The sequence below is a fragment of the Notamacropus eugenii genome, chromosome 4 (genome assembly GCF_028372415.1).
Source record: "Notamacropus eugenii isolate mMacEug1 chromosome 4, mMacEug1.pri_v2, whole genome shotgun sequence".
NCBI lineage: Eukaryota > Metazoa > Chordata > Mammalia > Diprotodontia > Macropodidae > Notamacropus > Notamacropus eugenii.
In genome coordinates, this window is record NC_092875.1 from 294,022,120 (window position 1) to 294,037,105 (window position 14,986).

Below are 14,986 nucleotides of genomic sequence, written 5' to 3' on the forward strand. Positions count from 1 at the left end.
TCAGAAGTTCTAAACCTCTGGAAAAATAATGTGAAAAACTTGGGCTATGAAAGAAAGACTTAAGTTCCCTCACTGCTGATATGAATTTATCATCTTTGGAATTCTGGGAAAGAGAAATTGTATAGCTGTGGATAGTATTGGACTTGGAGAGACTAAGATCTGAGTTTGAATACTGCTTTAGGTACTTACTAGCTGTGACCCTGGGCAAGTCACTTAATCTCTCCCAGCCTCATTTTCCTCAAATGCAAAATAGGGATAATAGCATGTACCTTACAGTTTTATTAGGATTAAATGAGATAAAATGTATGTAAAGTGTTTTGCAATCTTTTAAGTCTTACATAAAATACTAGCTGTTGTTACAAATGCTTCCAACAGATAATGAAAATGATGATCTTTTTCTGGCTTAAAAAATAGAAATTAATTTGTAGGGGGTTAAATTTTACTTATATCTGTCACATCATTGAGACTGGTTATTTTACTCTTTGAAAACCAGGAATTAGCCTACTCCCTTCCCCAACCTTGCAAAAGCCCTAAATGCCCAAGGAGGGCACCCCTTTTTTTTAAGCCTTGAGAAAGATCTTGTAGAATGATGACTGTTAAAGAGGTAGAAGGAATATCAAAAAGGTAGTATATAACCATAAAAAGGAAACACCTAGTAATTTGCTACTGATTCCAGAGGCAAGAGGAATAGAGAGCAACTTCTCTGGCTTGAACAAAGTAAGCATATATCCATGCCTAAGATAAATGGTTATTTATAATTAGAGTAGATCCAATGTTTACACTTTTTTGGAAACCTGATTAAAGTTCCTAAGAGTTGTGTACTGACTTTGGGTTACAGAAAAAGGAGTCATGATAATCTAGGCCCTTTACTCTAAGAAACTGCTCTGAGGGTTCAAGAATAGCCCTGAGGTATGTAGGGAAGAAAGGGTTAGCTTGAAGGAAAAGAGATCTGAATATCCCCCAAATTTAATCATTTTCATACTTCTTGTATGAAATGTTTAATATTGGAGGAAACAAACATGAGATCATCCAGGTCCAGCCCTTAAAATAAATAAAAAGTTAAAAGATCTGGTATTCTATTCTTGAGGTACAATGACATGGTTGAAAAGGAAATAAGATTTCATAGTGTTGAACATTAATAATTTTGGCTGACATAATTACTATGAACTTTGTAGAGAAAATAATTTGGTTCTCAAATTATTAGTGATTTCTAATCTGCAGAATGAATTAATGATCTGATTTACCTTGTCTCCTGATTATAAATAGATTTGGGATGAAGTCCTTTAGACAAGTGACTTATCTATTGAGTTTTAGTTGATACTGAAGTGCTGTACATAAAGTTTCAGAATCAGAAGATTACCTACTAAGCTAAAAAGGGTAGGAAGAACATTCATAGAGTCCTTGAGCTTCTAGCCTGAGGGAAAGGACTGTTTTTTCCCTTTCTTTGTATCCCCAGTACTGGACACAGAGCATGGCACTAGTAGGAAGACTTGCTGACTGACAGGGAAATATGAATTCTAGTTGCCAATATGATGAAAAGAGAGAAATGATTTTTTAAGTCATTTTATATTCTATTTACTGGTTGCCAAATGCTAACAGTTATCTTAATGGAATTGATACCCCATTAAGTCATCCAAAAAATTACAAGTGTCGCTCTAAACTCCATTTGGTGTTAAATTTTCTAAATAATTCATTACACTTATGTTTGGAGCCAGGCAGGGGCTCTGAATGTTTCTTGTATCATGCACCTCTTAGGCAGTCTAGTGAAACCCATAGGACTCCCTTTCACAATGTTTTTAAATGCATAAAATAAAATGAATAGACTTTGAAAGGAAACTAATTATATTGAAATACAGTTATCAAAATATTTTTTAAAACAAGGTCATCAGCTCCAGGTTAAGAACCCCTGATGTAGTCCAACCACTTAATATTATAAATGAGAAAATAGTCCTAGAGAAAGTTAATAATTTGTCCAGTCACAGGGTAAGTTATTTAATGGTAGAACCCAGGTTTCCTGAGTACATCCAAGTTCATCATGCTTTCCAGTGTAACATACTGCATCTCATAAAAATCATAAGCAGATTAAGTTTTCTAAGTTAACATTTTATTGATTCCCTTTTTCACAGTCATTTTTGTTTCCCCACCACCACCCCTATCCAACGAACTTTCCTATGTAACAAAAATGGTAAGCAAAATCAGCCAACAGAGCAACCATATCTGATTTGCTATAGGATCCCTGTCCTCCTTCTGCCCCGTTCACCGCCACCACCTCCCTCCACACACACACACACACACACACACACACACACACACACACACACCCCTTTACAAAAAAAGAAGGGAGGAAATGAATTTCTTCCTCTCTTCTCCTGGGAAGAAAATGTTTATTGCAATTATTTAATAAGCTTCACTTAGCATGCTCTTTATGTTTACATTATTGTAGTCATTATATATTGTTGTGGTTCCGCTCACCCTGCATTGATCAGTTCATACAAACCTTCTCATGCTTCTCTGAATTCCTCTTTTGTCATTTTTGTGGTGCAGTAATATTGCTTGCATCGCATTAATATACACAGTTTTTTCAGCCACTCCAAAATCAGGCAGTTACTTTGTTTCTGGTTATTTATAGCTACCACAAAGAGTGGTGCTATGAATATTTTTGTATTTATGAGACCTTTCTTCCTGTTTTTTTTAATCTCCTTTGAATATATGCCTAGTGATCTGATGGTCAAAAGTGATTTATCTTACATAATTCCAAACTTTTCCAGAACGGTTGAGTCAATTCACAGCACCACTCACAGTGTATCAGTGAACCTGTGTTCCTGTAGCCACTTCAGCACTATTTCTATCTTTCCCCACCTTTGGCAGCTTTATGGTTGTGAGGGTAAAACTTCATAGTTGTTTGAATTTGTATTACTTATTGCTGTCTATAAACAGTCTTTCATATGAGATTATTGATAATCTTTTGAAATTGTTTCTTGTTATTTTGTCTCTTTCCTATTGGGAAAAGATTGAATTTTAAATCTAAGACTTGAAACTGGAAATCAATGCCCATCAATTGGGGAATGGCTGAATAAATTATGGTATATGAATGTAATGGAATATTATTGCGCTATAAGAAATGATGAACAGGAAGATTTCAGAGAGGCCTGGAAAGACTTATACGATCTGATGCTGAGTGAAAGGAGCAGAACCAGGAGAACTTTGTACACAGCAACAACCACAATGTGCGGGGACTTTTTTCTGGTAGACTTATAACTTCATTGCAATGCAAGGACTTAAAAAATTCCCAGTGGTCTTTTAAGGCAAAATGCCTTCCACATCCAGAGAAAGAACTATGGAATTCAATTGCAGATTGTAGCAGATCATTTTCATTTATGTTACGTTTTGGTTTGTTATGTGATTTCTCCCATTCATTTTAATTCTCCTATACAACATGACTGTGGTGAAAATGTATTTAATAAGTATGTATATGTAGAACCTATATAAAATTGTGTGTTGTCTCAGGGAGGAAATGGGGGAGGGAGGGAAAAGAAAAAAATCTAGGTTGTATGGTAGTGATTGTGGAACACTGAGAATTAATTAATTAAAAAATTTATTTAAAAAATATATAAGACTTGAATTGGAGCAGTAGATATACTAGTACTATTGTGAAATTTTTGTAGTTCTGAGTCACCATTTGAGGTAATATCATCCCATCCTTTAATAGCAGCAGTCACTGTTTAACGAGAGCACTTATTTTTGCTGAATTATTAGTACTGCCATCACTCTAATCATATTCATTTAAAAAGTCTAGCTACTTCTTTATTAGCTTTTTGGCTGCAAGGCAACTATAGAAATGTTCTTCCATATATGTATTAGATATTAACTGCTTCTGCAATCCAATTTTAAATTTCTCTAACCACAAAAATAACAAAGCCAAAAATATAGGAGGGGTGACTTGGTGAAAATTTGACTCTTGGGCTTTTTCTATTCCCGTCTCCTTAAATAATAGAGAAAGAACTATAGTGTGCCTTATATTTTTAAGGAAAAGATGTCTTGCCTTAATTCAGATATAAGTTAAAATGACCAATATATGTTTAGATATCTTAGAGGATGCTTTTGTGTTATAAATCCCTTTGGTAATCTGGCAAAACCTAGACTTCTTCTCATAGTAATGTTTTTAACTGCATAAAATACAAGATGTAGGATTAAAAAGGAAGCCAATTATATTGAAATGCAATTTTCAAAGTGTTTTCTTAAAATTGCTCATGGACTTTGCCTTAGAGAGCTACCCCCACTGTTGTCAGTCTCAAATGTCTTGGGAATGTATCGCACAATTTGGTTATGCCAAATTCTATCACTCCCTATATGTCCATTAAGATAACTCTTGATTGCTATCATTCAGTGGTATAAATTTCAAAATAGATGTTCATTAGAACCAAAATATGATTTCATATAGTTTATATACAAGTAAAGGTTAGGTTTGTGTTTAGTTAAGATTTAAAGGTAACATTATACTTGAGAAAAGAGATTTTCTAAATACGTCTATGAATATAGTAAAGTTTCAAAGTTTTGGTGGTCAGCATCTTAAAATAGTAACACTTAAAAATTTAAGAATCCTAGTCCATTTAACCAGTATCTTTTTTCTAGGTTCTCAGCTCTCAGATTTCCCTTCCTCCCTTTTAAGCATGTGATTAATTTTTTCCTCTATTTCTAGAATATTATACTTAGTTTTACAAAGTCTTTGTCCCTTAAATAATTCCGCACCTTCAGTACATTAAACTTTTCCAATGGAGATGAGAGAGATCGTGCTAAAAAAAAAAAACTCAAAATGTCACCTTATATTCATAGGAGAAGGTAAAATTTCCTTCTGTGCGTTTTGTTTATGGATTTTTTTTTGTTTGGGCACAAAATGCACTTCTCTAAAAACATCCCAATAAAATATTTTTCCAAAACAGATAAATAAAACCTTTTAATTAGATGATCACTAATGATTAGAGAAATGCTGGTTAAAGCAAGTCTGAAGTACTATCTTACACCAATCAGATCAACTAACGTGACAGAAAAGGAAAATGACACACACTTGAGGGGATGTGGAAAAATAAGTATACTAATACACTGTTGGTGGTGTTGTGAACTGGTCCAACCATTCTGGAGAACAATTTGAAACTAAAGAATTAGAAACTGAGGGGATGTCCATCAATTGGGGAATGGCTGAATAAGTTGTGGTATGTGATGGTGATGGAATACTGTTGTCCAGTGAAGAAATGATGAGGGGGATGATTTCAGAAAAACCTGGGAAGATTTGTATGAATTAATACAAAGTGAAGTGAACAGAACCAAGAGAATACTGTGAACAGTAACAACATTATTGTAAGGATGAGCAACTGTGAAAGATATAGCTACTTTGATCAAGACAATGATCCAAGTCAGTTCTGAAGGACTCATGATGAAAAATGCTACCCACTTCTAGAAAAAGTACTGATGAACCCTGAGTGCAAATTGAAGCATCCTTTTTTTCATTTTCTATATTTTTCTTGATTTTTTCTTTTTGCAACATGACTAATATGGAAATAAGTGTTTTGCTTGACTTTACATATATAATGTTATCATAAGTTGTCTTCTGATTGGGTGAGAGAGGAATTGGAGGGAGGATGAGAATTTAAAACTCAAAATTTTAAAAAATGAATTAGAAAGGAAGAATGATGGACTGGAGCCTAATTATGAGGGCCATAGGGGTTTTATTTTATTTGTCCTATAGGCAGTAGGGAGCCACTGGAGATTCTTGAACACAAGAGGGATATTATCCTACTTATGCTTAAAAATATTTATCTTGAGAGTTGTGTAGAGAGAATTGTAGAATGGATTGTAGAGGGAAGTACTCAAAGTTCAGTTAGAAGGCTGTTGTCCAGAAGATAGGTGATTGGACCCTAAACTAGGATGATAACTTGGTGGTAAAGAAAAGAAATGGATACAAGAGATGTTTTTGAGGTAACAGTAATAACAGTAAGATCTGGCAACTCATTAGGTATGGGTGGGTGAGCAAGGGGGAAGAGAGGGAGATACCTAGGTGAACATGAAGCCAGTTAGTGATATCTGACTGAGGAGACCAAACTGCATGGTGGAAGGAATGATGGGTTTGGTCAGGAGATCTTTGAGCTTGTACAAGTGTCAGAGAGATGAGGAAACTGGACCATAGTCATAGAACTAGTAAGTGTCATTTCTCATTTATAAAACAAAGGCTATGTTTGTTACCTAATTCACAGGGTTGTAGTGAGGAGACAGGGCTTTGTAAATTAAAAGCGCTTCTTATCTAGTTGATCAGTCGTGTCTGACTCTTCGCGATCCCATTTGGAATTTTCCTTGGCAGAGAATACTGCAGTGGCTTGACATCTCCTTCTCCAGCTCATTTTACAGATAAGGAGACTGAAGCAAGAAGGGTGAAGTGACTTGCCCAGGGTCATAGAACTAGTCATTGTTTGAGGCTGGTTTTGAACTCAGGTCTTCCTGACTCCAAGGCTCATGTTCTATCCATTGCATGACCTAGTTAGTTATGCTTTAAAAGCACTACTAAACATGTAAGCTAATAACAATCATATTCCTGTCCTGGAAGTACATTATCATTATCATTCATCACATTTTTTTGCATTTATAATTAGTAACCTGCCTGCTTCTAAGAAGAGTTTGAGGCATCGAGGTAATTTTTCCTGCTCCTATCATATTCTCCATTGTGTTTTTTAGAATATTATAGGCCTAAACTTGGGATTCTTCCTCTGATTCATTAGAAAGCTCTGAGGAAGGCTTTTTAGAAGTGTTTTCTGGATCAAGAGAATACTGTACATATGCATTAAGAATATTTCTCTTGTGAGTATTCAAATTTCTTCATTAGTATCCATTAATCTGATTTATTTACAAATAGAAATTTATGTATACTTTTGCCTCTGTCTTTAAAATGTCATCAGTCTCAAATTTTCAAAAGCCACACTTTGCAGATGCAGCATTTCTTTGCATTCTCATTTGTTTAGTTTTCAACTAATTTGTCCTGACACTGCAGCTGCAGTCCTCTTTGTGCTGTAAAATCTTTCATTAAAGACACCAAGAATGAACTAGAGGATTTTTGGAAAGGGGAGGGAAGGAGTGATAGACTGTTAAGAGTTAATTTGCCGTAAACAGATTACTGAAGATGTGACATAGCTTATAATTGTTCATTTAGTTTTACTCATGTTTAAGAAGTTATTAAGACTATGCAAACAGAAAAACATAAGGTTTACAGCTACTTAAAAGTTACTTATGGGGAAAAAGAAGTTGCTTATGCTTTTAAGAGAAATGTTGAGGTGTTGTGGAAAATGTGTGGGATATGTCACAAAATGTAGTAGCATCTATTAGAATTTCAGTGTCCATCTGTGTTCCTGTTTATACAAATCTTTCTGACTGAAAGATTTAGTAAGGATTTGGTATTGCTGCTTCTTGATAAAACTCTTCATTTCAGAATTTAACTTCTATAATTTATCATATTTAACTAGAGTTGAAATATACAGTGCAATAATTTATGTATGGCTGTAGGTCTTTATAGCCAAAATGGTGTATTACATACTGTGCAGAAAGTGTAGAGGACTTTTTAAAGTCCCTTCCAAATCCGAAGCCTCCCATTTTATAAGTCCTTATAAGACAAAGCATTGGGCAGTTCTCTAGCATTTGAAAACCCCTAGGATGAGGGCCCCCGCCTTTTCCCTCATGTTCAGACCTACTTTGTATTTTCCTGAAGTCCTGTGATGGTTGCTGAGAGCGAGTGCAAGTCTCTGCCAGTTGAACTCCCTGCTGGTATCCCCTGCCAGCTATGGGGAAGCTGGCATAATGCCAACAACCAGCTTAGAGGTCTGCCCAGGTAAGTCTGAGATTCAGTGATAGACTACTGTGTACTGTTTGGGGATCCACCTACCTAAATAGTCACTTGTTATCATCTGGATAACAAAGCAAAGCTTCTCTCAGGTGGACTGTGTGGACTGGAAGAAATTCATCTGATAATTTTATACCTCTGTTGTTTTCCACTTTGGCAACACAGTCCTAGATTTGTATATAAGCTATTGGATTATGCATTTCAAATATTTGCCCTTTTTTTTCTCATGACTGTTCTGAAACAAGTGAAAAGCTCTTAGAACCTTAGTTTGAACTGACTGGTGTCATAGCAACTGACACTTCACCCTTTGCTGATCCCTACCTCATTCTTGGTGTAATATTTGTGTGCATTAATAATGCATTATGAAGTGCCAAATTTCATTCTGCCATCAAACTGTGGCAACCAGTGAATACCTTGTATTAGTCATCTCATGTAGCATCTACCAAATTGCATGGGACAAGAATAGTTAGGAAAGAAAACCAGTACATAAAGTCAGACTGCTTCTGAAAATTACTGAGTGTGATGCTTTCCATATAAATATATGTAAAAATAAAAAGTACATAGCATCCTTTTTCTTATTTATGATAAGATTGATGTTGATTAAGTAATTTGCTATTGTTCTTGTGAATTTAAAGCCTGAGTCTATTTGTGAAAGCTTAAACAACATAGTTGATTCCTTCCATACAAGCTGCTAAGGAAATGTTTAATGGAAACTTAGCACTCAGTCACATATTGTATTATGCTACAATGTGAAACCTAAGCCAAGGTTTAGAAAGGAGACTGATTAAGTGGTAATGATTTCAATGTCCTCAAACTAGTCCTTGCTGTTGGGTGTTCATTCACAGAGTAGTTTTGTGCCTACAAAATGACATTCTAAAGAAAGGCCTTCAATTGATTAGCCAAAGAATGTTTATCTTAGAGCTATAGAGAAAGCTATGGCAAATTTAGTCTTTTATTCACAGAAAGCCAAATTTATCCTTGATGGGGAACAGGAAAGGGAAACTGCTAACCAAAAACAAAGTTTCCTTTTTTAAAATGCCATTTGGTACAGTTTTTTGTTAGCTGTTAAAAGTGGGCCAACTCACTAAGTAGGTATTCTGGTTTTATCCTCTAATTATATACTGTATCCACAAGATGCCAGTTGAAAAGCAAAAATCCTCTATCAAACAAAGGATGTTTTTCATGAATTTCTTGATGTTGGTTACTGTTAAGTTGGGGGGCATAGGTGTGGAGGGGGAGGGTTCTTTCTATATGAAATTGACCTAAAATCATTGACTTTTGTGACAGATGGACATTTCCCAGAATGTTTGGCCCAGTTGCCACACTGCATAGAAAGATGCACAAACCAAGAGCTAGTTTCAAATAAAAAAAAAAAATCTGTTTAAAGATGCCATCAGAACTGGGAAGAAGTTACCATTAGCACTATCAGAATCTGATAGCCAGTACAGCAAAACTAGAACCCAGTTAAATTTCTCTCTTCTGCCAGATGTACAGAGGAAGAAATTATCTTCCAAGACCTCGGGGAATGGATAGGTCATTTAATACCTATACGCAAAAATGTCTTATAAGAATATGTAAGGATTATTAGAGCAAAACTACTTTGCACTTTTCTAAACACAAAAACCAGACACCTGGAATTGGACTGTAAGCAACATGTGTATTCCTGTTTGTAGCAGATATAATTCAGAATTTCAGTTAACCAAGCAGCAAACGTTAGGATTTTATATCATGTGAATTTCTCCGGAGTTAATGTTGGACCATTTAGCAAAGATATATGTCAAAATTCTTGAAATTACTACCACTATTTTGGTTAATTCTCTTCCTTTCAGTTTGGTCTTAAAAAGGTAATAAGAACTGATTTCAAATTTGTCATTAGTGACTCTTGACCTACTACTATTTTTTGCAGTACTTTTAGAGTTTAAAGTCAATTAGCCAAACCATTATTCTTAACTAAAGACCTAGAAGCACATAAATACTTTCCCTGGTCTATTTTGAGAATTTGTATGCTCTGTAACAATGTAACTTTATTTTATTTATACAATTGAGTATTCATTCTGGAGTTTTATGCTAGAGCTTGAAGACAGATTTTAATGTCCTGGAAACAGTGGTTTTCAAAACTTAGGGTTCATGAACCATTTCAGCAGAACAAAATCAAAATAATGACATGAACTACCTGCCCCAACCACTCCTACTGGACAATACTAAAAAAAAAAGTCAAAACTTTTTCAAACTCTGTGTCTTTAAGTTTTGCCCAGAAAGGGCTTAGTATCGCTAGTTATATCAGGAGTACTAGAACAATATATGGCACAGTCAATACCCTTGAGTGAAAATCTAATTGGGAGCCTGTTAATACTGGAACAAAAAAACCTAATAAAGCAGTTTGTGTATAGTTAAGTGCTAAACTGTATAGTACATAGTGTCATATAGGAGTTTGGGGAAAGGCAGATCAGTTATTGTGGACTGGTGCATTCTGAGAAGACTTTATGGACAACGTTGGGATAAGAGTTTACAATATGGGATTATTGGGATTAAGTGAGAAAACATCTATGAAGTATTTTGAAAACCATAAAGCACCACACAAATAATGGTAACGCACCAGCTTATCTGTATAGTTCTTAATAACTTATAAAGCAGTTTCGTATGATTATTTCACTTTGATCCTTATAGCAGCCCTGTGAAGTAGAAAGTACAGGTGATATTGTCATCTTATAGTTCAAGAAACTGAGACTGAGAGGGGTGACTTGCTTGTGATCACACAGCTAACAAACCTGTCCCCCAAGGGGCTCCAGCTTGGGTTCTCACAGACCTAGATTTATCTCAGGGGGAAGTAACTAGGTAAGCCTATGAAACAAAGCTTAGCTATGGCCCATGTTTAGGGTATCCCCAAAATGTGGGGAATAAGGTCCCTTTCTGAAAACATAACAGGAATATTAGAGGACAGATTTTTTTTCCACCTTAGAAAATGCTTAACATGTAAAAGACTCACAAGCCTGCATTAACAAATACAGAAACATAAAATTATAATATGTTCATTATATTCTCCTGGGAAGTAAAAATAACTTTGTAAACTGTCAAACAAATATTTCAATTTCCCATTCACTTTGGATCTGTACTGTATCCTGTCAGTAAACACTCTGACATAATACATGGGGTGGGCGGGGGTGGGGGGCTGCTATCACAGATTCTTTGATCTGCTTTTCTAAAAGGAAAGGCAACTTTTGAGGGTTTAACAATCTACTTGAATCAAGCACATATATCACTCACTTAGTTCAGGAAATCAACAGACAGTGCTTCCAAACTGTCTGATATAAACAATTCATATATCACAAGTCAACAGACAGGTCCAACTGTCTGACCATAGTTGCCAGAGAGAGAAGTACCAACATCTGCGTTTTCAAAGCTGGGAGGCTCCTTAGCGGCTTCCCAGTGTCTCATCTGGCACACAAAGCTTCTTCCAAAAACTAAGCCCCAAAGTAAAACCTCCCCCTCAGAGTATTTATACCTTTTTTAGAACCGAGAGCATCCCAACCCTTGAGAACCAGTGCCTCATTAAGAAAAAGTGTGGGCCTTCCTACAAATCTTCCCTAATCAAACTCCCTTTAATGGGCAGGCCCATTAATGGGTAGGGAAGATCTTTAGTCACATTAACAATATAAATATATATGGATATGTATACACACACTGTTTCTAGTTAAAGAAACTCTTGTTTCTGTACTTTACTCTCAGTAAAGACTCTTGGTCGGTAAAGGCAAGATTCAGTCAGAGGCACTTGATTGTCTAAAACAAAAAACAGCAAAAGATCCTACTTTGCTTGCCCTTACACCTCAGAAGTTCACAAGAGTGTCATTTGGGATTTTCCACTGCAGGGTCCTCCTGGCTGTGGTCATCTTCCCTGAGAACCATTGGGAATTGTCTCCTGATAGGCAGCCAACACTCAACTCAAAACCCAAGCTTTTTGACTCCAAGTTCAATAGTTTTTATATACCATGCAGCCTTTCTTGGCATATAAGGGATTGTGATTGAGCTGGGTCTTTGAAAGAGATAATTAAAAAGGAGAACATTCCAGAGGCAACAGCATGGGTCAAATGAATATCAGTGGTAAGACAGAAGAGACAGAAGCAAAAGTTGTGAGTTGGTTAGTAGCAGAAGTTAAGGTTGTTGGATTTTTTTTTTAATCATTTATAGGCAGTGGGATAGAGTAAACACAGTCCTAGGCTTGGGTGCAGATACCACTCCTGACAGTTACTAGTTGTATGACCAAAGGTAAGACACCTAAAGTTTCTGAACCTCCATTTGTTTATCCATAAAATGGGACTGGTGTTGAAAATAGTCCATAAAGTTCTTTGCAAATTTAAAAACATTACATATATCAGTTGCTGACATAATTTTTTAGGTAGTCTGGGGCCAAATTGTAGAGGAAATTGAATGCCAAGCATAATGTAGACTTTAGAGTATTCAGTAAAGAGCCATTGAAGATTACTAAGTAGGTGAGGACATGATGCTTTTCTAGTAAAATTAATCCAGCAACTCATGAAGGATTTACTAGGGGATATGGGGACGAACTTCACCAGAATTTACAGGGAAAATTACACTGCTTTTGATGAGGTACCAGCAAGGTTGTAGTGGAACAAGTACTGGATTTGGAAGCCAAGGATTTGAGTTCAAATCCTAACTGCCAATTATGATGTCTGTGGTCTTGGGCAAATCATATCCTTTCTCTGGGCCTCAGTTACCTAATTTTTTTTTTAAAATAGAGGGGTTGGATTAGATTTAAAAAGCACTTAGTTTGCACCTACAATGTGCTAGGCACTCTGCTATTCATTTTGGATAAAAAGACAGATATATTTGATCTGGGTAGACATGGACACATATAAGTATATTAAAAATATATAAAAACAAAAGGGTAATAGGCAGGTAATCAGGTGGGGAGGAGGGAGTTAGGAGAGATCTCAGGTAGAAGATGACTCTTGAGATGAGCTTTGAAGCAAACTAGAGGTTCAGAGTGGTGGAGATGGGGAGACAGTGCATTGTGGGTATGGAATATGTAAAAAGCACTGAGATGAAATGTCACACTCATGATGAATAGCAAGGCCAATCAATTTGATGGGACTGTGGAGTTCTTGAAGTGGAATAATGTATAACAAGGCTTGAAGGGCTTTAAATGCCAAATAGGAATTTATCTTGTGAATATGATCAAGAAGCCTATAAAATGAAGAGAGGCAGAGAACAATAGATATCACATAGAAAGGATAACTGAAAAGAGGACCAGTAAGTAATCTATATGAGACAGTGTCTGAAAGCCAGCAAATTAAACCCGTGAACTCAAATGTCCATACATAAAAAGCAACAAGTATGGGTAATAAACAAGGTAAACTAGAAATACTAATGTAAGGAAACAAGTTTTGTCTTCTAGGCATCACTGAAACTAGAACTTGTGCCTGAATATGGCTCTAGAAAGATAAGTCTTGTACAAAAGGAATAGAATAGGTAAATGAGGTGGTAGTGAAGCATTTATGTACCAATAAGATCCATTTATGAGGAAATTCAAGAACCCAAGGAGCCAGCATGATGGAGAATGTTTGGTTGATGCTCAAGACAGTGCATTGATGAAACATGTAAGATAAAATGTAAATAAAATTTTTAACTCCTTAAGAACAGGGACTATTTTGGTTTTATATCCCTAACACATAAAACAGTACCTAGAACAGTATAGATGATTAAAAAGAACATTTTGAATGATTAAGTCATTACCACAGGAGAAAAAGAAGTGATATTGTCACCGAAGTATACTACAGAACTGAAGGAGGAATTAAATGAGGAATTTGAGAAGGGCATCACAAATTCATCATGAACGAATGATAGCCTAGCAATGGGAGATTTCGACACTGAACATATACTGGAGTTCTCTTTCTGCTGAAAGCAGAGTGGCTAAGAAATTTGTGGCTTGCCTTTATGGTAATTTCATCCTTTTGAAAGGACAAGACCCAGTGCTGAAGTAGAAAGGATAGGAATCTTTGAGTTCATATAGCTTATGATCACGGAAAGGAAAGATATCACCTTAGATTGTGGCAGAGCAGATTTCAAAAAGTTCACAATGAGGATAGGCAGGATCTAATGGCCTAATATAAGGGGAGTTGGCCCAAGAAGAATAGAAAGCTCTCAAGAATGAAACCTTGAACATAAAAAGAGAAGTTATTCCAAAGAAGTAAAAAAGAAGAGAAATAAACTTATAAGAAGAACCCACTGACCTTTCCAGATTTTTAAAAGCTATATAAAATGTGAAAGATGGAGTAGGTGATTGAGGATGAATACAAAAGACTAGTACATCCCCATAAGAATAATTTTAGAAGCATTAACACCCAGAATGTCTGAGACTGATTAAGAATACTAAGGATAACAAAGGTTTCCCTGGGATTTTTTAAAAAGTTACGTTGAAGGAAAAGGAAATATCAAAGAAAGGATAGGGTTGCTACTGTTAGAGTGTTTTGGATGGTCAAGAGAAGGCCAAGCTATTCAGCTCTTATTTTGCTTAATGTCTTCTGTGCCAAGAATTGTTCTTTGGAGTGGAAATGATAGGGTTGGTTTTTTTTTTTTTCAAGTTAAGAGGGAGTTAAAAATGAAGTAAGATGATTATATAATAACTGTCTTCAATGAATCAAGTCACCAGAATTAGATGGACTGTGTCATCTGGTACTGAAAAGAAGTAGGCTATTAAATTGGCAGTCATTGAGTAATTGTCAGTGACTGGGAAGATGTGGCTAGGCAGTAGTTCATGAAAGGAAAATAAGAGCTGGAGGATTTAGTAAACCACAAATTAATGAGTCAACTTCTTTTTTTTCAAAGATATATAACAATAGTGGCTAAACTAGATTATATTAAGGAGAAATTTCCAGAAGGAGAGGGGTCATTGTTTTTCCAATCAGACCATACCTAGAACACTTTCACTTCTGAAAGCTACATGTTAGAAATAACGTAGACAAGGTAAAGCATATCCTGGTGGTGGCCCAGGTTTTGGAAACTGTTATATGAGGTTGGTCAGAGTTGGGTATGGTGGGGGAGAAGGGAAAGAAGAGGGATTTTCCAAATGAACGTCTAGCCAGTGGTTAG

At 35.8% G+C, this 14,986-nt stretch overlaps 1 protein-coding gene across 1 annotated transcript in view; it reads left to right on the plus strand.

The window, feature by feature from the left end:
• The window catches only part of RDH10 (retinol dehydrogenase 10), a 37,282-nt gene that overhangs the window by 16,371 nt on the left and 5,925 nt on the right, over positions 1 to 14,986 (plus strand). The window lies entirely within an intron of this gene.